This window comes from Rhinolophus sinicus, linkage group LG04 (assembly GCF_036562045.2).
Source record: "Rhinolophus sinicus isolate RSC01 linkage group LG04, ASM3656204v1, whole genome shotgun sequence".
Lineage (NCBI taxonomy): Eukaryota > Metazoa > Chordata > Mammalia > Chiroptera > Rhinolophidae > Rhinolophus > Rhinolophus sinicus.
This window is the reverse complement of record NC_133754.1, coordinates 61,121,185-61,148,963: the sequence shown is the minus strand read 5'-3', so window position 1 is coordinate 61,148,963 and position 27,779 is coordinate 61,121,185. Positions and strand designations below refer to the sequence as shown.

The 27,779-nt window shown below is 46.9% G+C and overlaps 1 long non-coding RNA gene across 5 annotated transcripts in view; it reads right to left on the bottom strand.

Annotated features, from left to right (window-relative positions):
* Positions 1 to 27,779, bottom strand: part of LOC109456102 (uncharacterized) — a 51,858-nt gene that overhangs the window by 1,535 nt on the left and 22,544 nt on the right. For 3 of the 5 annotated variants that reach the window (XR_012495515.1, XR_012495518.1, XR_002138809.2), the window contains exon 4: positions 25,551 to 25,703. This is a non-coding gene — a long non-coding RNA (uncharacterized LOC109456102). Of the gene's footprint in view, positions 1 to 25,550; positions 25,704 to 26,054; positions 27,777 to 27,779 lie in introns of those variants that run through there. The other 2 variants (XR_012495516.1, XR_012495517.1) reach the window with 2 other exon arrangements.

The following is a 27,779-nucleotide window of genomic DNA, read 5'->3' as shown; positions in this document are numbered from 1 at the left end:
GATTGCTCCCTCTGCAGGGAGACTTAAGCTTTTCTCTTTCTTAAACTTGAGTGGTCTTCAGACCTGCCTACCTAAGGAACACTGGGCTCCTCTTGGGGGAACCAGAGAAAGGAAGCGACTCAGTATCTCCAACAGCAAACTCTCCATGTAGCAAAAGAAGTTTTTCTGTAGCTGCTTGGCTTACAGTGAGGTTTGAAAATGCAGGTTAGAAACTCTTCAGACAATTGAGTTTCCCCCAGAAAATGCATTAATGGCCTTTGCAGACCTGGGAGGTTGCCCCCAACTGCCTCTGTGACACCAAAGAGCAGGCATTAATAGTCTGGAGCGCCCTAGTTCTCACCCTAAAATGTCAGCTCTTCCCACCATAAATGGGTGACTTCCTAACAAATGTGGCCGTTCTAATTAACTGGTGGGGAATTTGTTACTTTCAGTAGCTAAATCCTAAACCAAGTTGTTGTTTTAATAGCGATAATACTCCCCACCCACTGCTTATTTGCATAATTCAATTCATCCAGCAATTATTCTTTGAGAATTACCTCCATGTCTACTTCTCCACCTCCTTCTCATCCTAGTCCTCCTCTCCTCCTTCCTAATCTTCCCCAGGCGCCAGAAATGGGGCCTGTGTTCCCAAGGCACCAGGAAGGGTGGAAGCCACAGAGCTGGAACTTGAGACACTGGACGTTCCTGGCTCTAGGTCATATTTTCACACCTCTTGCCTGGTTATTTCTGTGGCCTCGCGGGCAGCAGTTGGGAGGAAGGGAGGAGAGAGAGGAGGGAAAGACTCACAGTCAGATATAGGTTTAACACAAACAGAATTGCATGGTGCTAAGTTTTTAACTTCCCAGTCATCCCCCCTACCCACAAACACACCACCTAAAAACTCTGCAGCCCCAGTGGGAGGTGTGGGGCCCTTGACCATCTCTAGGCAGCAGTAACTGCCTTACCCTACCCAGCATCCTGTGATGTGTCTCAAGATATGGACTAACTCCTTCCTGATGTATGTCTGGGTTACCGTGGCATTCGTCTTACAATAATCCTTTGGCTCTGCACTTTATTAATCATTCTGTAGAGGAAGCTGCACTCCAGTTTTCTGTTTGATTTGATTTCATTCATCCTGTCTTTTTGTAAAATAGATGGTTGAGTGCATCCGATAATGTATGGTTTAATTTGGAGCACTATGGGTTTGAATTACCATTTTCATAATGTGCTGTGCATTAATGTGTTACATCATTTATAAAGAGGAATGTACTGGGTTTCAAACTTTCTCCTGAAAGCCAAAGTCACCTAAAGGAAACAAAGCCAAATCATACCGACCCATCTTCTTACCTCACTGCCAGAAAAACTCCTGCCTCCCCCACCTGGTGAAATCTGCCAACGCTCATAAAACCCAACATGAGGCTTTTGTGTTCGCATAATGCAGGTGGGTGTCAAGGTTTGGGGGGAACTTGCACATGGCTGCCCGGGAGCCATCAATGGCAGTACAAAGCGTCCCCTCATTATTGCATAACAACAGCTTTGCAGCCAGCTCCGTTTGCGGAGACCTCCAGTGGACGGGATCTCGGTCGCCCCTAATCCCAGCACTCCCTCCCCAATGGCTGTAATAACACCAGCTGTCTGTTACTCAAACTCTGACTGAGGAGGAAAAAGCACTGATTATCCAAATACAGTCATTAAAGGGGAAATGTGTTTTTAGGACTGTCAGAGTGATTAATGAGGGCTAGCCGTCTTTGCAAATGCACTTGTTTAGTCTAACTGGCAGCTTCTATTTTCCTATTGATTTATTGCAGCCGTTGCCGGGCCTTAGTGTGTGCGAAGTCAGGGCACTTCACAACTGCGCCCTGTTTAAACAGGAAAAGCATGCACCATTTTGTCCGGGAGGGAGGGAGCAGCCCAAAGTCTCTCCCTTCAGTTCAGTCTCCAGGGGCCAGACCAACAAAGAAGACATTAAAAACCTGCAGCCCGAGAGGGAAGGAAACTGCCTCCCCTCAGTTGTCCCCAGTCACTCAGTTCCAAGGTCAGTGGAGACGCACCATGGCGCCTGGACAAAGCCTGCCCTATTGTAACACTCAGCATGCCCACATTTTCTCCTCCAGTCCCCCCAAACCACCTGTCAGCCACCGAGTCCAAGTACAGGAAAGGCACCCAGCAGAGGGGAAGGCAAGGGAGGGCACTGATGGGGCAAGGCCAGGCAAAAACAGAGAACAGAAGCAACCCCATGGTCTAGGGTTGGGAACAAGGTCAGGGGCTTTGCAGGAAATTGATTGAGCCTAATGGTTGATTTCAACTTTTAAAAAGAGATGGGGGGACCACAAGATAACTACTTCTTTCCACTTGTAGAGTTTCTGTTTTGACAAATGATGTATCTAATGACCAAAATAGAGAAATGGCAGCTTGGAAATAGAGTCCCAGTTTGAGGATTACAAGTCCAGCTGGTCAGTCATCACAGCAAACAGAATGTACAGAATTCCTGTTACATGCCCTGCACAAAGCTGGATGCCATGAGACGGAGACAAAATTCCTGCCCATTTTTCTTGGGGGAGACAAGACATACCATGAGACAGGGAGCAAGATAGCATTATATATAACTGCATTTATGCTGATCTAATAAGGTGCTAAATCGTTCTGTGCAGACAGCGGAGAACAGGACAGGATATAATAAGGTGCTAATCGTGCAGCTCCGATGGTCCAGCAGTGGGAGTTAGAGGGGGTGCTTCCTGGGGCTTATGTTGGGGACCCTCTCATGGGAGCTCCAATCTGTTGGGAGGTTCCCCAATTCCTCCTACACTGGAAAGATGGATGAGGCCTCCATTCCATAGTAGTGAGAAGGCTGGAACTTGAGCCCCTGAGCCCGTAATTTCCATTTCTAAAGCAGATCAAGGAACAGGCTTCACTAATGCTATAAACAACACATCTGAATTTTCTTCCACCTGCCTGTCCTCTCCAGAATCAGCTTGCACCTTCCACAGAACATTCCAGGCATGGAAATGGTTTGTACTTCTTCCTAAATGAAATGCCTTTCCAAGTTCTCCCAGGGTGGTGGCATATCACCAGTATTATTAACACTTCCTAAAACAGGAAAAGCTGTCAATGAATTTGGATCACAGATAAACTTTTAAGTTTTAAAGAAAACTTTCTCTTAAGAGAAAAGAAGTTGAACCTGCTGGCTGAGAAAAAATGAAGTGACCATCTTTTATAAACTTCAAAATGGAAACCAGTGGTACAAGTACTTTGGTGAACATTAGGGCTGTCCTACAAAATCCAGAAAATTCAGTCATTGTACATATAGTAGAAAGAACATTGAAATGGAAGTCAAGAAATCTGGACTTTTTCTGAAACTTAATTGCTGTGTGACCTTGATCAAGTCACTTAATCTCTGAGGCTCTTTTCCATTTCTGAAATGAAGTCATTGGGCCCTGTAATCTTTAAGTTCTTTCTAACTGGAATATTCTATGAGTTTATAAAATGTTTAAAGAGTGAAGCATTATGGTGGTCAGAGTTGGTTAGAATGCTCAGTCTCTGGCCCACAGTCAGATACAATTCTGAAGTTCCTATCAGCATAGCAAGTGTGGAAGATCCAAAAGAGGGAACCTCATGATTTTACCTAAATCATAGAGGGTGGGTGGTACATGCACAAGAAGAATATTTAATGTGGACTTTTTACCCAGAGAACTGGCTTCAACAAAATGAATTATTAAAATATTTTTTAATTTGATGAAATGCTAAGTAGAGGGTGATTCAGGTATTTCAGAGACTGTGGTGGCTTGACTCAGACATTATTATTTAAAATAACGTTGAGAATCCTGTGAAGTTAAACCAAGGTCTACAAAAAGAATCACATTTTTCATAGCCTACAGCCAATTGCTTTTGGAAAATGGGACAGGCGAGGAAAGAAATGAAAAGCAGATAAAAATCAAACCACAGTGGGGGTATGTTTGCTCTGAGTGGGCCGTGGGTATCTACACAGATCTTTGGAACATAAAATAAAATGATCCTCCTGGAGTTTAAATTAGAGCTAGATTTTAGAATGAGAGCAATAATTAGGAAAATGTGACTGCACGTTTCCCCATGTCCTGTCTGCTCTCCTGGGTGTGTACATGTGAGTGTGTGTGTGGGTGGGTGTGCCTGTGTGTGTTATATGGGTTTGTATGCAGTCCATAAAGGAAATAGTGTGACTGTGATCTTCCTTCTCACTTTTGACAACTTTGAATACGTGCACCACCAAACAAATACACAGAAATGGTAGGCCAGGCCCACCTTAGGGCACCTAAAGAAGCATCATTTTGTGTATGCCATGGCACAGTTAAATATAGAAATATATGCTGGGCATTTTATACTTACAACAAACTTCCAGTTCCCTTTAATGAGCAAACTGAAATTTGGAGAGGTTAAATAAACGGCCCAAGACCTTACAGTTAAAGAGCTGTGGAGCCAGGATTCTAACACAGTTCTGACTATAAAACCCTTTGCACTAAGCCAAGTAGCTTCAGACTTTGTATCTAGATGGGTCTGGATGCTACAGATGAACAGAATTAGGAGAAATGTCCCATCAAAATGTTTTGGCCAATGCACCTGCAGGGGTTGGGACCATGCTAGATACCATGCAATTCAAACACAGGCCTTGTCCTTCATTTCCAAGAGCTGAGATGCTGCTCAATGCAGTGGATTCGGCTCCCTCAGTAAACGTTACAGAGTGCCCACTGCAGCCTAGGTACTAGGGTCTTCTCCGGGGATTAAAAAGATGGGAGAGACACTGGCCTTGTTTCAACGAGCTTACACCCTAGTAGGAGATAGATGTGTAAGCTAATTAAGTGATGCTGTCGCAATAGTCAGTATAAGCTAGATTATGCTGTGGCAACGAATTAATGCCAAAATCTCAGGGGCTTAACAAAACAAAGGCTAATTTTTCACTTATACTACATCTGCACCGTGGATTCATAGGGATCTCTGTATCAGTCAGGATTTGACCAGAGAAGCAGAACCAGTAACAGAGTAAGGCGTTTATCTCCAACATTGGTTTATGCAATTGTGGTGGCTAGCTAAGCTAGTCAGAAGTCTATAGGGCAGGCAGGCAGGAAGGGAATGTCACAAGCAAGTAAACTCCAAGGGCCTGAGCCATTTGGAGTTCCTGTGCTCAGGGAAGGCCTAAGCATGCTTGTAAGGGGCCCACCTGATTAGGTCAGGCCCACCCCCAGATAATCTCCCTCTTGAGCCACTTAAATTCAACTGATGAAGGATCTCAATCACATCTGCAAATGTCCTCCATAGAAGCACCTAGATCAGTGTTTGATTAAGTAACTGAAGACTGTAGTATTTTTCAGTTGGTGACACATCAGAAAGCATCACAGTGTTGAACGTAACGAATCAGGCCCACTGACTGAAGAGGAACGTCCTCAGTGGTTACAGGAAGGGAAGAGCTGGAGGGTCTTACATGAATAATTACATGTTTCGGGCTAAAAATGGCATGTCACCTCTGCTCATAATCCTCTGGCCAGAACCATTCACATGGCCCATCTTCATTGCAAAGGCAGGATGTTGACTCTCCCTCATGCCCCAAGGAGAGGAGGGCTGGAGGAGGGCCCACCACAGGTGCTGTCTGGATGCATGACTAGCTTCATCCTGCCCCCACCCCATGCTCATTGCACACAGGGGGGAAGTCTGTGGTGAAATGAAGGCACACAGTAACTGCCAAGGGCTACACCAGGAGCAAGGGAGAAACCAGGATAAGAGCCCCCGTCCCTCACACCTGCGCACCTCCACCCTGCTTCCTCTGCCTTCCCAAACAGAAGCTCCTTCCAAACCCACTGAGACCTGTTTATCTGGATAAAGTTTACATTTGAAATGTAGGAACCAGGTGGCTCTGGGGAGGGAATGCTCCCGCCAGACAAGGCTGGCCTCTCCGCAGTTAGGACAGACCGCTCAGGGCTATAAGACCCTGGAGTTCAAAGAGATTTGTGACTTCAGCGTACCTTGCAGTCCTGACACATCCACCAGGTGGCCTGCAAAGAACCACCTCCCTGAGCACTGAGACAGCGTATCAACAACCCCTCCTTACGTAAGGGCAGGGACCTTGGATGGATTGGACTCTGGCAGTATTTTCATCTATGAAACTTACAAAAAGCTAAGGATTGATTCAAAGTGATAATGATCCATGGTCACTGCCAAACAAGTGCCATCCACAGCATGTGCTCTAAACTGAAATGAAAAGGACCCGGGCAACAGGGACCAGGCCTGGCCTTCCTGTTTCCTTCTCGCTAACATTCACTAAGGGCTGCTGTGTGCCAGGCACTGTGCTAATCGCTTTCCATTTCCCCCGGGTCACAAAGCCAGTGAGCAGTAGAGGCAAGATCCCCACCAAGTCGTGCTGATTCCCAAAACGCATACTCCTCCCACCAGAGCCACCATGTAGTGTCGTGCAGGGGTGCCCCACACGAGGGCATCTGGCCCAAGGAGCATGTGGGGGCCCCACGGCCACCCATTACACCTGGCCGGGGCTGCATCAGCCTGGAAGCCAGCCTTTCTCTCAGTCTCTCAAAGGCTCCAGATGGCTGGGGGCAGGACAGGTGGAGCCTTGCTAACCTCTGACCCTGTCTAAAGACCGCAGGTCAGGAAGGAATCTTAAACCCCCTGACCCCAGGCTCACCTCCTGATGGTCTTGAATGCCCGCACATGTGCTTGTGGAAATATTTCCTGAGACCCTGCTATGCATGCTCAACGCCATCAGAGGACAGAAGATGCATAAGACATGACCCTTCGCATCAAACTGCTTATAATCTAGCAGGAAAAACAGTACAAACAGATACTAATAGTGCAAAATAAAAGATAACATTAACCAATGTAGAGGACCCATAACAAGCGCTAGGTGTTCAGAACACCCTGGGAGCTGGAAGGATTCAGTGGTTCACTCAGCCCCCAGAGGAAGGCGAGGTCTCTGAGGCCAGTGGGACAGTCTGAGGGAAGCCCAAAGCCGGACCGTGCAAGGTTTTTGGGGACATCCCTCCAGCTCACACCAACCAGCTCTGGCCTGCAGGGAGCTCAAAGGCACGTGAAGTATAACGTAAGGGAGCCAGTGCTTTGGGGCCGCCTGCACCGGCGCAGCACCCAGCGGCCTGACCAAAGGAGGACGACAGCCTCAGTGCAGATACGGCAGTTAAGCACAGTGAAGGGGCTGCACCGAGAAGGAAGGCTCTTTGCAAAATTCAGCCCAGGCCTTGGAATTGAAACCTGCATCACACTGGTGGCCCAGCTCTCCTGGTCACAGCCACCCACCCTGGGCTGTCCCGCTCCCAGGGCCCACCTTCCTGGCTCCAGTTGCAGCTTTAGCGCCCGGAGCACAGCACAGGACTCCGAGCCTCCTAATGGTGACACTGCCACATGGGACCTTCACACCCATCCCCTTCTTGATGCTCACCTGCCCCCCTGACCCACTCCTTCTCAGGGGTGTTGGAGGAGGAAATGCTCCTAGACAGCTTCCTTCTTTGCACCCCTTGCTCCTCACCATCACCCTCCCCGGTGCCCCCCCCCAATGCCATTCCTCCCCCAACACACACTCTCCCTCTCCCCCTCACCTCCCTTCCCTCCCCCACCCCTTCCCCTCCATTTGTTTCAATGAACAGCCCCTTTTATCTATTCTGTAGGTACAAATGAAGCTGTCAAATTTGATCAGGCGCTTGATATGACAGGCTGTGGGAGTCAGGACCCCTTGAACAGAGTGGGCCTTGTCTGTCACAGCCTGCCTGACACTTCCCATAATGCCCAGACTGATGAGATTCTGAGTAGGGCCCAGCACATTTTCAACTCTATTTTGGGTGAAAACCCTTCTTGAAAGATCTTGAAAGGAGCTGGCAGTTCAGCCGCCCGGATGATTAATGAGGGTTGGCTCCGCTGGATGGATTTCTCCTGGTGCCAACAGCCGTCCTCCCAACAGGCTAGAACGTGTTGCCATCGACTTCCCCCCAGCACTTCCCCCTCATAGCAACACCCCCATAAAAACCTTTCCCACTAACCCTCGGATGTTCCCCCACACGCAACCCTTCACCTCCGATCACAACTACCTCTCACCCTGCGTCACTCCCTTCCTCTCTCGTTTACTGATGCAAGAGCAGCCCTGCATGTGGAAAACGTTAAACGTCACAAGTAGGGGAGGCCTGGCTGGCGTGAGCAGGGCCTGCGGACAGCTTTGCAGCTTTGAGGGGTGCAGAGCGTACACTGAGAGGCGACGGAAGAGGACAGAAACCCAAACTCTTATCAGGTGCCACGTCATACACCCGAGTGGTAAGGGGCAAGCCTCTCTACTTTTTCTCCATGGATCTCAGGAGCTTGGGGACAGAAACCATGGGGTATCTAGAGCCCCAAAGAGATACAGCATCAAAGTCCTTATTTTTCTCTTATCTCAGCGTTTTTCAGAGGGGGCATGTTTGGACCAAGACATTTCTTTACTGGGCAGGACCCTTCTTGGTCTTGAGACACAACTTGTTTTTAGCGCCCCCCACCCCAATATGGAGACAACCAAATATATCCCCTACAATCCCAAACACCCTCTAGCCCTGTTTAAGAAACACTATTAGGGCAAAGAGGCCCCTCCCTCTCGTGCCTTGAGGGCCTTGTCTGCTTCCTTCAGCTCTCACTTATACCTCAAACCCACTCAGCCCAGACAGCACCTTGAATGAGGAGCAAGGAGGAGGTTAGGGTGTTCCCCCACCCACCCCCAACACTAGCTTTTCTCCTCTGAGCTTGCCTCAAATCAACCCTGCTCTAAACTCTATATCCTCCTCTTCCTCTTTTGCTTTCCTCTTTTCCCCAGCAGATTATGGCTTATTCGTGCTTCAGGGAAGAGAATGGCGCCAAAAACTTCTTTGGGGTTTCCAATCTCAGAATCCTTCAGGAATGGGCCAGTAGAAGGCAGTTGGGGTCAGGAACGTGCTGTTTCTTTTTAGAACATCCACAGATTTCTTCTTCAAGCTAGGCTCGCAGGTCTGGGGACTCTATGAAAGGAGAACCTGGGTCCTGTAACCAGGGCCAGCACCCAGGCTCTCTCGTGGAGCAGGCCATGAGGAGTGTTCCCAAAACACCAAGCTCCTCACTCCTCATTTTCTTGTCTCCTATTCCAAGAGAGAGAGAGACAGAGAGACAGAGACAGAGAGAGGCCGATCCCCAGGCCACTGGGTAAGGGCCCAATCAGCTCAGAGATCACCAGGGCCGAGATGGACCCAGCGCCATCAGTGCGTTCATTCCGTACCATCTACTGAGCATCTACTACGTGTACGGCACAGGGCTAGACTCTGGGCGTGCAATACTGAGCAAGAAGACACACTGTCCCTGCCTTCGTGGAACTTACAGACTAATGAGAGCAAAAACTGAACGAATCAGTACAGAATTATAAATTGTGACAGTAGCGATGAAGGCAAAGCAGTGTTACAGTGCATACACAAAGGGTATAACAAAAGAGCCTCATTTAGAACTGAGGTCAGGGAGAGCCTCTCTGGGAACATGACCTTGACACTGAGACCTGAGGCTGAGTGGTTAGCCGGGTGAAGAGGTACGGATGAGTGTCTCAGGCTAAGGAAATCCACGCCTGAACATCAGCTGCATGCTCTGTCACGAAGGCACTTTCCCTTGTAGCTGTGCTTCCAGGGAAGGACAAAAACTCTGTAACTCAGCCCGAGCCAGGGGAGATCCAGAAGTGGGAAGGGCTGGGAGGAGAAGGGAAGCCAGGGGTGCAGAGTAAGAACCCTGACCATCCAGTCATCCCACGCTCCAAGGCACCAACAACTGCTTCCTCAGCAAGGCAGGACCTTATCAACGGCAGCCAGAGGGAGATGGGAAAATGACGTGGTTGAACAGGACCTCTCCAGAGTGTTGCAAGGAGGCCCTGGGGCACAGCTTTGAGATTTTCTAGCTCCTGAAGCTGTAGCATAGAGCTACTGATGGAGAAAGAACTTAAGATAATGATCACTCAAATCAATATATAATTACAAGGTTCTTGCCAGGAGTGTGAAGCTTGAGGGATACTTGGCTCTCTCTCTTGCACAAAGATAATTTTTTAATGAAAAATGAAAGAGTGTGTTTCTTACTCTTGGAAACCCATAGGACTTCACTGGCTCCCTATTGTCTAATCAAGGCCAAACCTTTAACCTAGCATTCAAGTTGTCCCCAAAATGGCCACATAGACCTTTCCACCCTGCCCTACCAGAACCCTTCACAGGAGCCAAGCACAGCTCACTGTTTCCTAGACATCAAGCTCCTGCATCGAGTTGTTCCTTCTTCCTAAAAAGCCTATCCCCCTCCTCACAAGTTCACTGGTCTCACTTTCACCCCACCCAGTTGTAGCTCCCTTGAGCCCCTTATTTTTGTCTTCTTTACAATCCTTCTCTATGTGAGGACCCCTCATTGCCCCCCACTGGACCATAATTTCCTGAAAGGCAAGAATGGTGTTTTATTCCTCTGTGTATCCTATGTACCTAGGACAGTGCCCAGGCACATAGCAGACCGTCAATAAACGCTTGCTGAGTTCCCTTTCATTGGAAAACAGCTAAAAGGCTTAAACATTTGTCAACATCTTTGAACTGAAGTCATTAGCTTGGTGAGAGACAAGACCTGGGGATGGTGGTGGGTTAAAACTCAAAGAAGGGACAAAGCCAGAGCAATCAGGAAAGACAGAATGTACACCTCCACCAATGGCTCTGTGACCTTCCCTTCTCTCATCAGTCTCTCCACGCACAGAACAGGAAGGGCAGTACAGAGGGCACAGGCAGTCACTCTGAGAACTCTGGCTAGAGTGGCAAATCCTAAAGGCAAGCACAGGAGACCCAACTTGGGATTGGGCAGTCAGGGACCTCCTTCCTCTACCTACCCACCATGGTGGCTGAAATTTCCCAACTCAACTCATTCCTTGGAGTTAAGGGAAAAAGTCCTGAAAAAAGAAATCACTAAAATGTCCTTATGAAAGGGGTAGAGGGAGAAGACAACCCTCTTCTACATCTGTGTTCACCAAACCTGTTTGGGAACAGCCAGCACCCAGGTAGACACCACGCAAGGTCTGCAGGGAATGAGACATGAGACCATTGAGGCGTGGGAAGGAGCCAGGTCAGGAAAGTTCTGAAACATGAACATTTTCCCAGGAAAGGCAGCTCTGGGGTCACACTCCCGGGAGAAGCTGGCATCCAGACAACATACACACCAAGACTGCAGAGCAAGAGGACTTCCCTTCACAGAGCAACCTGCCACGATACAGAGTCTGTTTGATCCTTATCTCGCCCACTGAAAGCCATCACATGAAGCAGAGACCTTGACCTGTGTCATTGGTGTATCCACAGTGTGTAGTCTGTGCCTAGTATGCAACAGGCACTCAATAGATATTTCTTGAATAAACGAATGATGAATAAGGCTGTAGAGAAGAGCTGCGAATGGATCCCCTCTCCAGTCTGCACAAGGCACCAGAAGACCTGCAGAGATTCAGGCCCAAGTTGCTGGAAGCCATCCCTGAAATTAGTCAAGTCCCCCCACCTCACAGACAGAGGTCCACACCTGAGCAGCTCGGGAAGGACACACTTTACAAACTTACCCCACCAGTTTTTGGAACAGAACCGAGCTCCCTGCTGTCTTTCACGATTTCTTCAGGGAGAAAAAGAATTTTCCTGGCCATTGGGCCAGAATATAAAAACAAGGCTTCATAAAGCAGGCCTAAGAAGGAAAGAGTAGGCCAAAAACAATATGCTCCTCTCTCCCCTGTTTTTCTAGGACCTCAACTCCTTTTCCCAGTGAGGAGGAGGAGAGGGGAGCAAAGCCTAATGACCCTCTGCCCCCTTGCCAGGACAGAGGCCCTCGCAGGCAGGGAGTCAAAGAAAACTTTTCCGAGACTGATTACCGAGAGGGTAACTAGGAACACAGAGCACATGTGAACAGGCTCCTCGTTTCCAATTCAGGACTGTCAGATGGTGATTAATGACTAACAGCCACAGAGCAGCCTTGATTGCCAAGTGCCGTATTGTTAATGCTGACATTTAATGAGGCTGGACACAACTCCAGTACAATTCCACACCATCATCTGCAAATAGCGCTCGACGGACTTAATTGGTTAAGTATTTGTGTGTGTGTGTGTGTGTGTGTGTGTGTGTGAGAGAGAGAGAGAGAGAGAGAGAGAGAGAGAGAGAGAGGAGAAAGGGGTGAGATGTCTGTGTGTGAATTTGCCCCATGTGGGCATCTACATTTTCATATGCACTCACTCAGGTAGAGTGAGTCCGTATGTATGTACAGCCCTGTAACATCACCTCAGTCCCCAGCAGAAACGTCTCTGACAGGGTGAAACCTCACATGGCACCCTCCCTACCCTGCCACTGCATCTGACCCCTGCTGTGGTCTCCCACCACCACCATCACGGCTGTCTCTCGGGGGCAGCCAGGAACTGGCATGTTTGTGAAGTTACAACACATGCAAGGAGTTGAAAGAAGAAGTTGTCTAGAAGTGGGCCTGGATCCAGGGCTCCTGAGAAGCCACTTTTTCACTGGATTCAGATCAATGGTCCCTTGGCCCGCCTGACTGGGTGGTTCCTCCTTTGCCAAGAGAAAACCGTTCCCCCCATTCCGGAACTCAACACTCTTGTAGGAGAGGAACGGAATCCATCTTATTGTTCTAGAAATAGAGTCCCAGGCAATAGGGACAGAGAGACTGGCTCAGCAAGGATTCTCTGGGCCAACTGAGCAAGGTGACAAAGAGCACAGGAAAGGAGATGTTGGCTCCAAAAGAGATCAATTCAAGGAGTCTGTCTGTATCCACGGAACCCTGGCAGGACTCAGCTGTTGTAGCTTCGCCTTAGCAGGACAGAGGGAGGGAGGTGAAACCCAGGTAGCCGGCAGTCTAGCTGGAGAAATGACAAGTGGACAGAGAAGAGCAGCCTGGACAGTGGATGCTAAGAGCCAAATCAGCAGCACAGGTGGTCAGTGCCACCAGTATTCAGAGGAGAGGCCAGTTCAGACGAAGGGGCTCGAGATACCCAGAAAAGGCAGGGAGTACGCAAAGCTGTCAGCAAAATGGGAAGCCTCAGGGAGAAAGAGCTGGGAAGGCGAGGGTTTGAGGAAGTTGAATTCCCATTAATTCCCCCTTTAAAACCTTGTTTCTCAAAGTGTGGCCCTAAAACCAACAGCATCCCCATGGCCTGGGAGCCTGTTCAAAATGCAGATTCTCAAGCCCCACCCCAGACCTCTGGCTCTAAAGCTTCATCCGAACAAGACGCTCAGGCCAGTTACACAAGTTCAAGTTTGAGAAGCACTGCTCTACATGTCCTGTCAGGAAGCCACACACAGAAGCAGGCCTGACTCAAGGACATAGGGTCTAGAAGTCCCCTGCCATTTGTCCAGGGCTCCCTCCATCTTCCCTGTCTCCCCACCCCCACCCCACCCGCCCCATGGCCCTGTGAACCAGGGCTGGGACACCCCGGAACTATCAGCAGGGCTGCTGTTGCTTTCTTCCTTTCAGAGCAGGACACAGCAGGGCAGCCTCAGTTTTAGGGCTGCTACCATGGGAAGGCCCCTGAGGACTGAAGGGCTTTGGCCGCAGACAGGAGCAGAGACGTTCTCTTGTGGGTTTCCCACGCCGGGGGTCGTTGTTCCAGCCCAGCGGTTGGAACCTATGTGGCCCATGCTGGGGAATTCAGCTCCTTATTGAGGCCTCCTGTAATTACCACCAGCGCTGGCCGTCCTTCTGTGAGGCTTTGCGAACCTCCCTGATTGCCCTGCTCCAGCCACCCTAAGTGTGGGAGGATCTGCCTCAGGAAATAATAATTAAAAGCTAATGTTTCTTCTTGTGACTCTGGGCCTACGGTCACTCCTGCTGTGACCCAACCTTCCAAACCCTTTCTATGAACCACCACATCTTCCCTGCCTCAGCCTTTGCTCTTTGAAATGACTAACAGTTAGGGGCTCTTCTCACTAGCTGCCTCTTCTTTCTCCCCCCTGCCAAATTAAGCTCCCCCCACCTTCACTAAATGCTCCTGTGACCTCGGCCCTGTAACCCCGCTCTGTAGGAAAGAATGTGGACTGGGAGCCAAGAGACCGGGGTCCAGTTCTCACAGCTCTGCTTCCCAGGTGACCCAGGGCAAAGCACTTCACACATTCGTGCCTCAATTTCCTCCTCATAGACTGAGGGGATTGGATAAAATGGATGATCTCTAAGGTCTTTTTCAGCTGTAACAGTCTATGATTTTATTTCACAGAATATTATGAGGACCAAATGAAATGAGATAATGGATGTTATAGTACATTGAGAAGTTTAAAATGATACACAAACATAAGGTAATAAGGCATCTCCTTTCCTTAAATGGCCCACCAGTGTGCAGCTTTGTAAGTGTCCTATTGTTTTCATGGTTCACATTTTTTTCCTCAACAGGTTGGGGACAACATGAGGGCAAAGATGGTAGTTTCTATTTCTTTTCTCTCTCAGTGAGTACCGTGCTTCCCCAAAAATAAGACCTAGCCAGACAATCAGCTCTAATGCGACTTTTGTAGCAAAAATTAATATAAGACCCAATATTATATATTTTATATTATATTATATTATATTATATTATATTATATTATATTATATTATATTATATTATATTATATTATATTATATTATATTATATTATACTGGGTCTTAAAGTAAAATAAGACCGGGTCTCATATTAATTTTTGCTCCAAAAGATGCATTAGAGCTGATTGTCCGGCTATGTCGTATTTTCGGGGAAACACGGTAATACTCACAGAAGCCACTCAACAATGTTTGTTACTGGGTGACAGACTGATTACCCTCCTGACTGCTCATTCACTTAAATAGACTTGTAAAAAACTTAACGGGAAAGTGGTCACCTTGGCTTCTGAGGGGAAGAAAGAAAAGAACCTCTTTTAATTATGCAATTCTCACTTCTCTTGAGAAAAAAATAATAATTTGCCCCCTTAAAATGAGCTGGATTTGGAAATTCAAATGGAATTTTTAATACTGCCTGGCAAGTTAGCACATACCAGCATGCCCACGGCTGAATTCCATCCCCTGAGTACTTACTGAGTGCGCTGGGTGTTGAGTGCCCAATCTCTGCTCTGCAGTAGGGGACATACAGAAGAAATGTTGTAAAATAATAGAATTTTTTTAACAAACATAGTAAGATTTAGATATCAAAATAAATATCATCCCATTCAAAATAATATATACTTATTCTAATACCTTACCTTGATCTAAACTGTTTGGAACACTTGGAAAACCATCCTCAAACATCATCACATTCTTTACTGACAATGACACATCTTTGTGTGTTGATTAGGGGAGAGAAATGTCTCTTGAAGCCAAGCCTGGTAAATATGCTGGATAGTCAGGTTTATTTGGCCAGGACAAAAATCTAACGTGCATCTTATAACAACATGCTTAATGAGCACATAAGAATAACATGCAGCCTTCCCATGGGCATATTTTGAAGGTCTTTCTTCACTGACTGGCGTGAGTTGGGCTGTGTCTTGTAAAATCAGTCTCATGAAAGATCTCCTTGCTTCTGCCCTGGCCTACACGCCACCCCCAGCCCCCATCATTTATACTCAACACAGCAAGCCAAGAGATCTTTTTAAAAATGTTAGATCATGTCACTCATCTGCTTGAAACCCTGCAAGGTCTTCCATCTAACTGGGAGTCGAGGTCAAAGTCCACAGGGTGGCTTCTGAGACCCCACGTGATCCCGCTCCCCGTGTCCTCTCCCACCTCCTCTCCTACCACTGTCTCTTCCGGTCACTCAACTCCAGTCCTACAGCCTCCTTGTCATTCCTCAGACAGGCCAGACATGCTCCAACTGAGGGGCCTGGCTCTACTGACGCCTCTGTCTGGAAAACTTTCTCCCAGATATCCACTTGGGCAAATCCTTCAAGTCTTTGGTCAAATCTCACCTTCTCAATGAGATGTAATCTGACATTCTATTTAGTACCTCGATGAACAATGCCTTCTACTTAATATCGTCTATTTGATAACTACATACACACATAGACAGAAACACATGCACACCCACAAACACACCCTCACTCCTAATCCCCCTTACTCTGTTCTCCTTTTTTTTTTCCATGGCGCTTATCACCTTTCACTATACTATACAGTGGTACCTCGGTTTTCAAACCTAATCCATGAGTTCTGAAATGTTCGCAAACAGCCGACAGCTAGGCCTCAGGATCTTGCACTCAGCGGAAGCCGTGTGACATGTTCGACTTCTGAGTTGTGTTCGAAAATCGAAGCATTTACTTTTGGGTTTACAGCGTTCATAAACCAAAATGTAAGTCAACGAGATGTTCAAAAACCGAGGTACCACTGTATAGTTTGTATTGTTGATAGTGTTTATTGTTGTCTGTATCCCCTGCTAGAATCTAGGCTCAGAAGCTAGAATTTAGTGTCAGTATCTTTGTTTAGTTGAATCCCAAAAGCCTAGAACTGGCACACAGCTGGAACTCAATAAATACATGTTGCATTGAACTGGATTGGATTGGATTGAATGACAGGTCCCAACTTACATAAAGTATAGTCCCTGCCTTCCACTAGCTTACAAATGTGATGGTGACAACTAGAGACACACATGAAAGTGACTAGACAATATACAACAACACATGACTAAGTGACATCCAGTAATGCTATAGGAACTGCGGCAGGCATGAATAGAGGCTGAAGGAGGAGAAAGGGCTCAGGCTGCGCTTTCCATCTACTTGAGCAAATCTTCTCCTTGTCCCCAGCATGGGCCCCAATCATTCCAGCCTCTACTCATTTGCTCACGCCATCCCTCCACCTGAAGTCCTCTACTCTTCCTGCCCCCTTACCCAAGCCCTGCCCACCCGGCAACGCTCAGCCCCAGCCCCCTTACTCCAGTAACTTTCCCTGAGAACTTGGCCCTCACTGACTTCTCCCTCCTCTGATCTCCTATAGCACCTATATTTTTGTATCTGACCATTTAGTCTTTAAATAGAAACTATGTGTGTATGTGTATTACTTCCCCCACTAAAAATCACACCCTTTGCCTCTCTTTGGAGTGCTGCCAAGAACGGTGCACAAGCTGTGCCCACCCGTTGGCTGGTCAATAGGCAGAGAGAAGAGAGGAGGGTATTCCAGGCATGGGAACCTCGAAAGCAAAGATGCCATGGTGTGAATGGCCAGGGGAGTTTCAAGATATTACAGCAGGAGTTTCAGCCCCAGCTGAGACTTGAACCATCTGAATGAAAGCCTTTAAAACTATCTCCATATGGGGGCCCTACCCCAGACCAATTTTATCAGAATATCAGGGAATGTGGCCTCAGCATCACTATTTTTTAAAAGCTCCCCAAAGGATTCTAATGTGTATCTAGAGATGAGAACAATCATAGTATTAGGGAAGAAAGCAGAAGGAATAAAAGAAAAAAGGACATAAAGGAAATTGGAAAACAGACATTAAAAACTGTACTTGTGCCTGTCCTTTATTTTCCATTTTGTTCCTATTAGTTTGTCATGGAAATTTGTCTTTGTCCAAGTAGCCCGACAGATCAGCTGTGGACAGATGTTTCTGTCCTCTGCCATGGAAAGAGTAGGCAGCACCAAGGTCAATCTGTACCCAAGGGATTCAGCAAGTTTGGGAAAACTAGAGGACTATTTTAGACCCCTTGAAAATTTATGTTGCAATGTCTCCCCCTCCCAGGTTGTTAGCATTCAGTTTACTCTCTCTAATGCCCACCCATCATAAGAGCCAAGAAGTATGTAAAGTATATTCAGGCTACCACTTCATAAATCCCTGGCTAGTTCTTCAAAGTCTTCCTCCCTTCAAATCTTCTGAAATTATGCAGAAGTTACACCTCCTTGCTCCTAAAGGTACCCTGGCTCAAGAGCATTGACGAGCAGGCCAGGAACCTGAGGAGCTAGTGCGTCCTCCCCTGGTCTGGCCTGGGGAGGCTCTCTAACATACCTCACCTTTCCTCCTCTGTCCCTCCTTTCTCCAGATGCAAAACTCGGACAGGCAGAGCTAGCAACCAGCTCACTACTTCTTGTGCGCTGTCTCCCAGGGCTCCTGTGCAGACTGGGGCCTCTCCTCCCACCCACCCCGAACACCTCTCCACACACAAAACGCCACTGGTAGGGATGAGGCTGACAATACAAGTGCCTGGGAAAGGACATGGGGCTGACATTCAGAGTAGGACATAATGGATTGAGACGAAAACTTTTCCTGAGTGCAAGACCAAAGGGTAAGGGGTGGGAAGAGTAGGAAAAGGAACATAAAGGGAAATATGTTGGCACTTAGCGGGCTGAAGGAGGGAAAGAAGGGAGTGCCAGGGAATGAGGGGGAGGGTGTGGAAAGACGAGGCTGGATGGCTGATGACAAGCTTCCCCAACTCCACAAGCTTGCCAAGACCCAGCCCTAGATCCCAGGGGGTCACATGAGGGCCGACCTCTGAGGCCACCTCCTTTCACCTCCTCACTCCCCAGTCTGTGAGCAGGAATCGAGGTCTGCCAGGCGCTGGCCAACCTGTGGCCTCTCCAAGATGAAACCAGCCCCTTGGAAAGTCAATGGGGAAGAGACCAGCCCCCAGCAGTGATCCCCATATATACCAAGAGGTAACTTGAAACCCCAGAGCTGGGCTAGGGGAGGAGGGAAGGGTAGAGGGGGATGAGGTTTTTCCACTTCCATTCGCAACTGTCAGGCGGGTGATTAATGACCAACAGGTTTGGAATCGCCTTTATTGCCAGATCAGTATTGTTGCCCGTGACAGCTAATGAGGTTGGACAGGCTTCTCCACACTGAGCTTTATGGGGCCGGCTCCCTCCCCTGCAGAGCTCACAAGCTCTGCCAGCTTTTGTGCACAGGAATGTTCCAGCCCCACCCCCACCCTCCCCCCTTCGTTCCTCCAACATACCTCCCCCACAACGCACTGAACCACCATCTCACCCAGATTCTGCCCCATCCACAAAGGAAGCTGAGTGGCAGGGGTTTCTGATCCCCAGTCTGCTCAGAGAGACCCATCTGTTATACCCACACCCAGTTCCCCACCCCTGCTGGAGCTTGAACATTATGGCCATGGGGTTTCAGACAAGGGGAAGACGCTTCTGTGTGCTTGCCCCGGACAGTCTGACCAGCAACCTTAACAAGCCATTCCATAGTCAACTGTAAAAGTCAAGAAGCATTTTACACACTTACCACTTCAATCCAGCAAATGTGTTGAGGGCGTGAGGGTGGAGGAGTGAAAGAATTTAAAGAGTGAAAGAAAGGCGGTTTAATAACTGTTAATAATGATTTTTAACCAACTACCTTGAGTCTAGTACACATAAGCCAGGTTTTGGTGCAGAAATCAACTTGGTCCAAGGTCTCAGGGTAAGGAAATACTGGCTTTGTTTTCTGCTCTCTTACAAATAATCTTTACCTTTGTGCTAGCTCACATCTTGATACGGTTAAGCACGTGTTTGCCTGGGGTTTAATATTTGAAGGAGTTGGAGCAATGTAATAAGCAAACAGCTTAAAAGGCCCAGAAAGACCCCCTCAGCTTAAAAATCTATTACTTTTCAATGTGATATAAATGTATTTTGCTTCTGCTCAGAGCAATTTCCTAGTTTACTCTTATTAAACCAGGAGACGGCTTAGCAGAGTTCTTGATTTATGAAACACATACTAGATTCATTAAAACCTTAAAAGATTTAATACATTTTATCAGGACATTAAATCTGTGCAGGCTTTTTAAATCAAATACCTGCCATATTTCATCCCCCACACCCTGCACACTTCCTAAAGAACAGTAAAATGTGGACTGACAAACATTACGGGTGTCTCAGGCCTGATTTCTCAGTGGCGTTCAAGTCCTCCCCTCTAGGATTTACAGCCGGGCCTCTCCCGAGTCTGATCTTCTGAAGAACAAGTAATTTCCCTCTTTGGTATTCGGGTCAGTAGGATGAGCCGAAATCTACATTCCAAACATACACATAAATGCTTCTACCTTTCCCATCCCATAGCCAGTGGTTTTTAATTGCCATAGGTTCTCCAGGAATTCATCCAGCAATACTGCCCCTCATCTTCCATCGTCCTCCAGAACTCCTCTACCTCCGTACACCCACACTCATAGTCTTGCCCTCCATTCTCTACAACCCTGACTCTCTCTGCCCATACAGAGCTACACTGATGTAACATCTGTCATACTTTGGGACGCCTGCAAATCTTGCTTTCTCATTCCCAATCCTTGCTTTTTAAGTCTTGCTATACAACAGTGATTCTCAGCTGAGGGCAGTTTTGTCTCACACACACACACACACACACACACACACACACACACACCTTCCCGGGGGCATTGGCAATGTCTAGAGACATATTTGGTTGTCAAAATTGAGGATATGTAGGAAGCCAGGGTGGGGATGGGGTTGCTACTGGCAGCTAGGGATAGAGGCCAGAGATGTTGCTAAACATCCTACAGTACACAGGGCGGCTTTCCCCCGGCCCGACACACACACACACACACACACACACACACACACACAGTATTATCCAACCTAAAATATTAATAGTGGAAATACTAATAGTGAGAAACCCTGCTACAGAACCTTAACAGATTCAAGTGGTCTCCCCCACTCTTCCTCTACACTTTCATCACTTAGGATTTGCCTTATAGCTAGTAGATATTCAATTTATTGAACTAAATTTCTGTCCTGACACATTGACATTTTCCAAACTCACAAATTCACAAATCAGCGGGCAGTACAACATTATAGCTCCTTGGGGGAAGACTGGGTAGTCAGGGAGAAATATCGGACTGACAATCAGATGATCTGCCCATGACCTTGAAGAAGTGACTTACTCCTCTAACCTGCATGTTCTTATTTGTAAAATGGGATTATAGTGAAACTATCCTCATGGACTATTATGAAAATGAAATGAGCTAATATAACTGAAAGCACATTGACATCCTAAAGGGTCATGTGATGTTTATTATTTTATTCAACAAGCACTTACTGAGTACCAATTATGTCATAGGAATTATGTTAGACCCTACAGGGTGGTGGTGGGAGACACAAAGATGAATAAAATGAAAGCCCCACCCTCTAGGAGCTTACATTCTTGTAAGAAGTACTGACAAATAACCAGAATATTTCAGTATATTCAAGTGCCATACAAGAAGAATGCACAGAATGCTGTGAAAACACAGAGAAAAAGTATTCAAAGGGGTCTTAAAGGATGAGTAAGAATTGCTCTAGTAACACACACAAAAAACAACAGAATAATATCATAAAAGCTGGAGGTGTACTTAGGAGATCACATCTTAAAGATCTTGTATGACAAGATAAGAGATTTGAAGTTTTTTCTGTAGGGAACCTATTACTGGGTTTTTAACCAGCAAATCACATGGGCACAGTGTGGAAGATGCACTGATTTATAAGCTACAAGTTGGAGTAAGAAGGTCACTAACATTAGATTCTTATGAGAATCCATGTGAAAAATGAAAAAGTCCTGAACTGGGACAACGTGCAGAGAGGAGGGTCCAGGGTCAAAGAATAACTTAGAACCACACAACTAAATGATAGGGCAGATTAACATAGAAGCCGAATGTCTGGCTTGGATGGTTGAGTGCATGGTGAGGACGTTAATGGGAGAAGTATGTTTGAGGGGGTACTGTGAGTTCACTTGAGTCATGACTGGCTTGTCCCCATCCAACATCCAAAGAGAGGGTATTCTGGTCTGGCTATTGCTATGCATTTGGAAGAGTCGTCAACAACCACATAATTAGAATATTGAGAGTACAAGAGACCTTCCAGAAAGAGAAGAGAGAGAGAGAACAGCAGGTCATAGCGTTCTGCGGAACAGGTGAGGATGAGCTCAGGACGGAGACTACAAAGGGAACACTGAGACAAGTAGGAGGAAAACCAGGCGTGACAGGGCATTCACAGACGCCAGGGTAGGGCGGTTTAGCATTAAGGGGTCGGTCAACAGTACCAAGTGCAGCAAAGAAAGGGACTGAAGGACTGAAAATAAGGGGATGGAAATTGAGGAAGTAAAGACAAAACGGTAGGGAACTTTCAAGAAAGGAAGGAGACAAAGCAGGTGAGAACTAGAAGCTTACACACAGGATCAACAGAGTGGCTTTGAAAGGAGTGGGCTGGAGGGAGCCTTGTACGAGATTTAGAGTCAGGAGATAATTAAAGGCTCTAGGTCCCTGAGGAGAGAGGAAGAATGAGACTAAGAATATAGTTGGAAAAAGACTGGCCTAGAATGGAAAGTGGGTTCCCTATCCTCTGAGACTCACATACCAAATACATAGGGTATTTCTTTACGACAAAAAAGGAGTCTAGTAATGATATAGAGATGTATACATAATTATGTGCAGACAAAGTGCTATACAATTTTTTTTTCACTTCTTAATATTATTATGCATTCAAATATGTTAAAAGAATGGTCATCCCAGGCAAAACAGGCCAGGCCACACCTCCAACTGTCAAGCCTCTTGGCACAGTCTCCCAAGGTAGCAGGCTGCTTTCTCATCGTTCCCCAAATGTACTGTGGACCTTGACCAAGTCCTCTCTCTGGAAACTTCTTCCCCTTTGCTCTGTTTCTCCATGAGTGAAATAAATGGGTTGCATTAAAATCATAGGCAGCAATGTATATGTCCATCAACAGATGAACAGGTAAACAAATTGTTGTATAGCTGTACAATGGAATATTACACCGCAATAAAAAGGAATGAACTGTTGATACACTCAACATGAATGAACCTCCAAATAACTAGCGGCTGGGAAAAAAAAAAGCCAGACAGCCTCCCCCACAAAAAAGTATATACTGTATGATTCCATTTGCATAAAATTCTACAAAATGCAAACTAATCTATAGTGACAAGCACATCAGTTGTTGCTTGGAAATGAGGAGACGGACCATGAATGAGGGGACGAACCATGGAGAGGAGTAGGAGGGATTACAAAGGGGCATGAGGAAATATGGGGGTATGATGCATGTATTCATTATCTTGATTGTGGTCATAGTTTCAGGTGTGTATATATGTGTGTGTGTGTGTGTGTGTGTGTGTGTGTGTGTGTGTGTGTGTCAAAACTTATCAAATTGTACACTTTATATGCACTTTATTGTATGTCAATTATACCTCAAGGCTGTGAAAACATAATCACAAAACGACTAGCTGACTTCCAACTAACATCCAACTCCATTTTTTTTCATGATTCCTCTTTGATCCCTTTATGGAACTCTCTTGAAGAAACATCATTAGCCCCAAGCAAATATCCTTTTGTTGTTTGAAGGCACCAATTCTGATTTTTCCAACTGAAAGTAAGAGGGGAAAGTTCTAAGTAACCCTCTTAATAATGCAGGATATAATGTACTTCTTCACTCCTCTTCTCCCAACGTCATCAAAACCCTACTAGGATTAAGTGTCCTAAAGGATGACCTCTATTCATTGTGTAGGGCATAAAGTAAAGAAGAAAAATCAAATCTTGTGATATAAATGAACTGAAGCTGAACATTTAAAAAATTGCCTAGTTCCTTTGGTGCTAACCCAGTTATTAATAAAAAGGGCTCTAATTGTGAAAGAAGGGGTCTCTTCTCTCTTTGGAGTGGCACTCTCACCAACAATTAGCTTGTTGGAGGACTAAACAGCAGCAATCCAGAGACAGGGAGATGTGGATGGCTGTGGCAGGAATAGTTTTTTAATCCTGCTTCAATCTATAACTGTAAAATGAACTGGCCCAATTTAAAGTTTCACAATTTCTGACCACTGGTCTACATTCCTAAAAGGTTACATGTAAAATAAATGCCATAAGTGTGTGTGTGTGTGTGTGTGTGTGTGTGTGTGTGTGTGTGTAAATTGAATCACTGTTTCCTAATTCCTTTACTATAATGAAAAAATGGACTTAGGGTCATATGAATTCTGCCTTTACAATTTACAAGCTTTGTGATCTTGGACAACCCTTAACTTCTCTAATCTTCAACTTCCTCCTCTAAAATGAAGTTGAACTCAAAGGGCTGACCAGAAGATTGTGTAAAATGAGAAAGGCATAGGGCCTGGTACATTGACAGCACTCAATAATACTTTATGAAATCTGTATTGTAGATGTCTATTGAAGTATAATTTCAGAGTCTCTTATCTCTTCTTTTGACAAGCCTCCATTTGCCTATTACCCAATACCACGTAACTTTAAGTTTATCCTTCTCTCACCTTCTGTCACATTAATAATCTGAATCCACAAACAGGTAAGAGCACATTCAGGGAATCTGCTATTTAAACCAGCAACAGCTAATACATTGAACACTTAAAATGTGCCAAACATTATATGTGCTTTTCTTGATCAGTCATTTAAACCTCACAACAGTCCTATAGGGTTCATACTATTGTTATTAACCCCATTCTACATATGCAGAAACCAAGGCACATATAGATTAAGTCATTTTCCCAAGGTCACGCAGCTAATAAAGAATGGGGGGAGGCATGATTTAAACCCAGGCAGTCTGACTGTGGAATATCTATGCTTAGCCACGATAGTGTAAGTTTTGTAAGACTGGATTTTTAAACACTGTTGTTAAACAAACTTTGGATACTGAGTCAAAACAATCAGAGGTCTCTTAAGAAAGGGATTTTCAGACAGAAGAGACCCAAGATGGCAGAGTAGATAAACACCGTGCCTGCTTCCTTCCATGAACACATTAAAATTACAACTAGAGCTGGCCCGGTGGCGCAGGTGGTTGAAGCGCTGTGCTCCTAACACCAAGGTTGCCAGTTGGATTCCCACATGGGCCAGTGAGCTGTGCCCTCTACAGCTAAGATTTTGAACAACGGCTCTCCCTAGAGCTGGGCTGCCGTGAGCAGCCGGAGGTCGGCGTAAGCTGCCGCGGGGCTACCGTGTGCCTACATGAGTGGCCGACAGCCACTGTATGCTGCTGTGGGCTGCTGTGTGCCACCGCAGGCTGCTGAGTGATGCCACTGGCTACCATTTGCCTCCGTGAGCAGCCGGTGGCCAGTGTGAGTGGCCGGCAGCCAGCGTGAATGGCCAGCAACCAGCAAGAGCTGCCGTCAGCTGCTGTGAGCGGCCGACCAATGACCGGCAAACGACTGCCTCAGCCGGTGGGGAGCGCAAGGCTCATAATACCAGCATGGGCCAGGGAGTTGTGCCCTACACAACTAGACTGAGAAACAACGGCTTGAAGCGGAGTCAGGGGCAGAAGAAGGGTGAGAAAATTACACCTAAATTAGAGAACAATCAACCTGGAGAACCATTTGAAGTCAACCTAAACAGTTCTACAACTAAGGATATAAAGAAGCTGCATCGAGACTGGTAGGCAGAGCAGAGACTCGAAATGGCTGGCCCAAACCTCCCTGTGGTGAATGAAAATTGGCAGGGATATCTCAGCCGTGGAGGTTCCCCCCAGAGGAGCAAAGGACCTCAGCCCCATTCCAGGGTCCCCAGACTGAGTACTGGTACCGGGAAGAGGAGCCCCATAACATCTGGCTGTGAAAAAACAGTGGGGCTTCCCACCACCCAGGTGGGATGGAAGGCTGCAGGAAACCCAGATGTCCTCTTAAACGGCCCACACACAGACTCATTTACTCACAGGCACTCACCTTGGTCTCCTGCGGAGGGACGGTGACTCAGGGCATCAGAGGGGAGCAGACTGAGATGTGTGGCTGTGAGGCAAGGGCTGGAGGACTGTTGCCATTTTCCCCGTGTGGAGTTATTCTCCCTTGCAGCTGGCAGGCAGGCAGGCACCATCTTTCCTGTGTTGAGCCCACCCCCATATGGCCAAACCTGAATCTGATTGGTTGGTGAGCTCTGCTCACTCCACCCTGCTGACTCACAGGGGCCCCACCCCACCCAATGCCCCCAATCCGAGGCACTTTCTCTGCAAGCAGCCAGCCCCCTCTCATCCCTCTCCCACCCCCACATTGCACTCTTTCTTGGAAAACTATTACAGTCCACAGGCCCCAGGCGGACAGCAACTGGCCTCGCTGTGCTCTAAGACTTTTGCTGAGTAGCTCCAGGCTCAGCACTGGCACCAAACCAGAATTTACACTAACCTGGTGATTACAAATGTTCCCACCTAGTGACACCCTGAGACCCTGACTCACCCAACTCGCATACCACATGAGGCTTTATCAGTAGCTAAACCTTAAGGGAACTGGCAATTGGCAGCAGGCCTCAGGGTGTCCTGGCTTTTTGCGGCGCTACTCCAGGCCTGGTACTGGTGGCAGCCATCCTCGGTTTGAAGCATGGCCTCCCACAAGTAAATCCTGGTTTAGCACAGGCATCAAAAAACCAGGGATCACTTTGGAGCTCCTACTAGGTAGTCCCCAGCTAGTCACAGACAGTGGGTGACGTGGGCCTGCACCAGAGCCCCTCACAAGAGGCCCCAGAACCAACATACTTGGAGGTTGGCTTCAGACCACATCAGAGCACTGCACAATTAGCCCCACAAGCAACATACACAATTTACTGAAGTCCACCCCCTGCCTCTAGGCAGGAACACAACTAAACAATTAGGCCTGGTACAAAGCCTCCTGAGAATAAAATCTCACAACTTCCTCTCACAGTTCATTCCCAAGTTTAATAGTCAGGAAATTATTAAATTATAACTAATTTAAACCCTTTACGCTTCAGGCTAAGCCTCATTTCTTGGGGTGATAAACCCCAGTGTTTCCATTTCTCTTACTCATTCACTCAACTATAAGACAAACATTTATTAAGCACGCCCAGCTGAGTTGTATCACTGAACAAGTTCTGATAGGATCAATCAGGAGATTGGCTAACTGGTGGTTTGAAGGGGTCTTGCAGTAACAGGGTGGGGAGAGGAGAAGCCACACTTGTGGGGAGAGGAGAGGCCATATATGTTGAAACTTCCCAACACAAACTCACCCAGAACAAACCCAGGGTGAATCCTAAGAGAATCCCAAGCAACCACGCCTGGGAAACCTACACTTTCCTTTGTCCTGTGCCCTAAATCTAACAAACACCACCAACTTGCCATCGCCCTGTGTAAAAGCTTTTCATTTACTGAAGGCTATAATTAAGTGGACTCTTTCTCTTCTACAAACAAAATAATTTCAGTGGCTGAATTTAAAGTGCTCCAATGATACTGCTGAACGGTGAAGGCTGTGGACACGAGGCCCTTAGACAAGGAGACACAAAGCCTGGGTCCTGGTCCTGGTCCTGGTTCCTCTGTGCCTTCCGTCTGTTTTTACTGAGCACCTAAGCACCCCAGATGCTGAAGGGAAGGCGCAGTCCCTGCCCTCAGGGAACTAAGTCTAGCCAGGGGACAACGAAGTGCACAAGCCCCTGTGATCTGTGACAGGAGTTGCAAAGGCAGTTAAGCTCCTAACGTTAAGGAAGCGCCAAGGAAGCTTTCATCCACTGTTACCCTCGCACCCCACTAAATTTAGATTTTGTCCACTGAAATTGGAATAATTCCGTCATAATCTACTTTATGATGCTATAGGGACCTCAAAGGCCAAAGCTCCTAGAAAAGCATAAAGGACAGTTCAAAGTAAGAACTGTTGATTAGCGACTAATGGTGCTAAAACGCACATTTAAAAGATGTGTTTTGATTCAATGGTGCTACAGAAAAAGCAGCGAGCAGAGGGCTAGAGCAGTTGCAAATCGCTGGTACCTGCTCCGGAAAAAAACAAAACAACAGGCTGCATCCAATGTGGAGGGGAATCTGGAGCAATCTCTAAAGTCAAAACCCCGGAAAGTGGCACGGTCAGCAACCGCGGCCACTCGCGTCCTCCCGGAGGTCACTCCCCAGGCGCTCCGCACCACCCCCACCCCTGAAATCCTAGACCCGGGAACCCGACCGT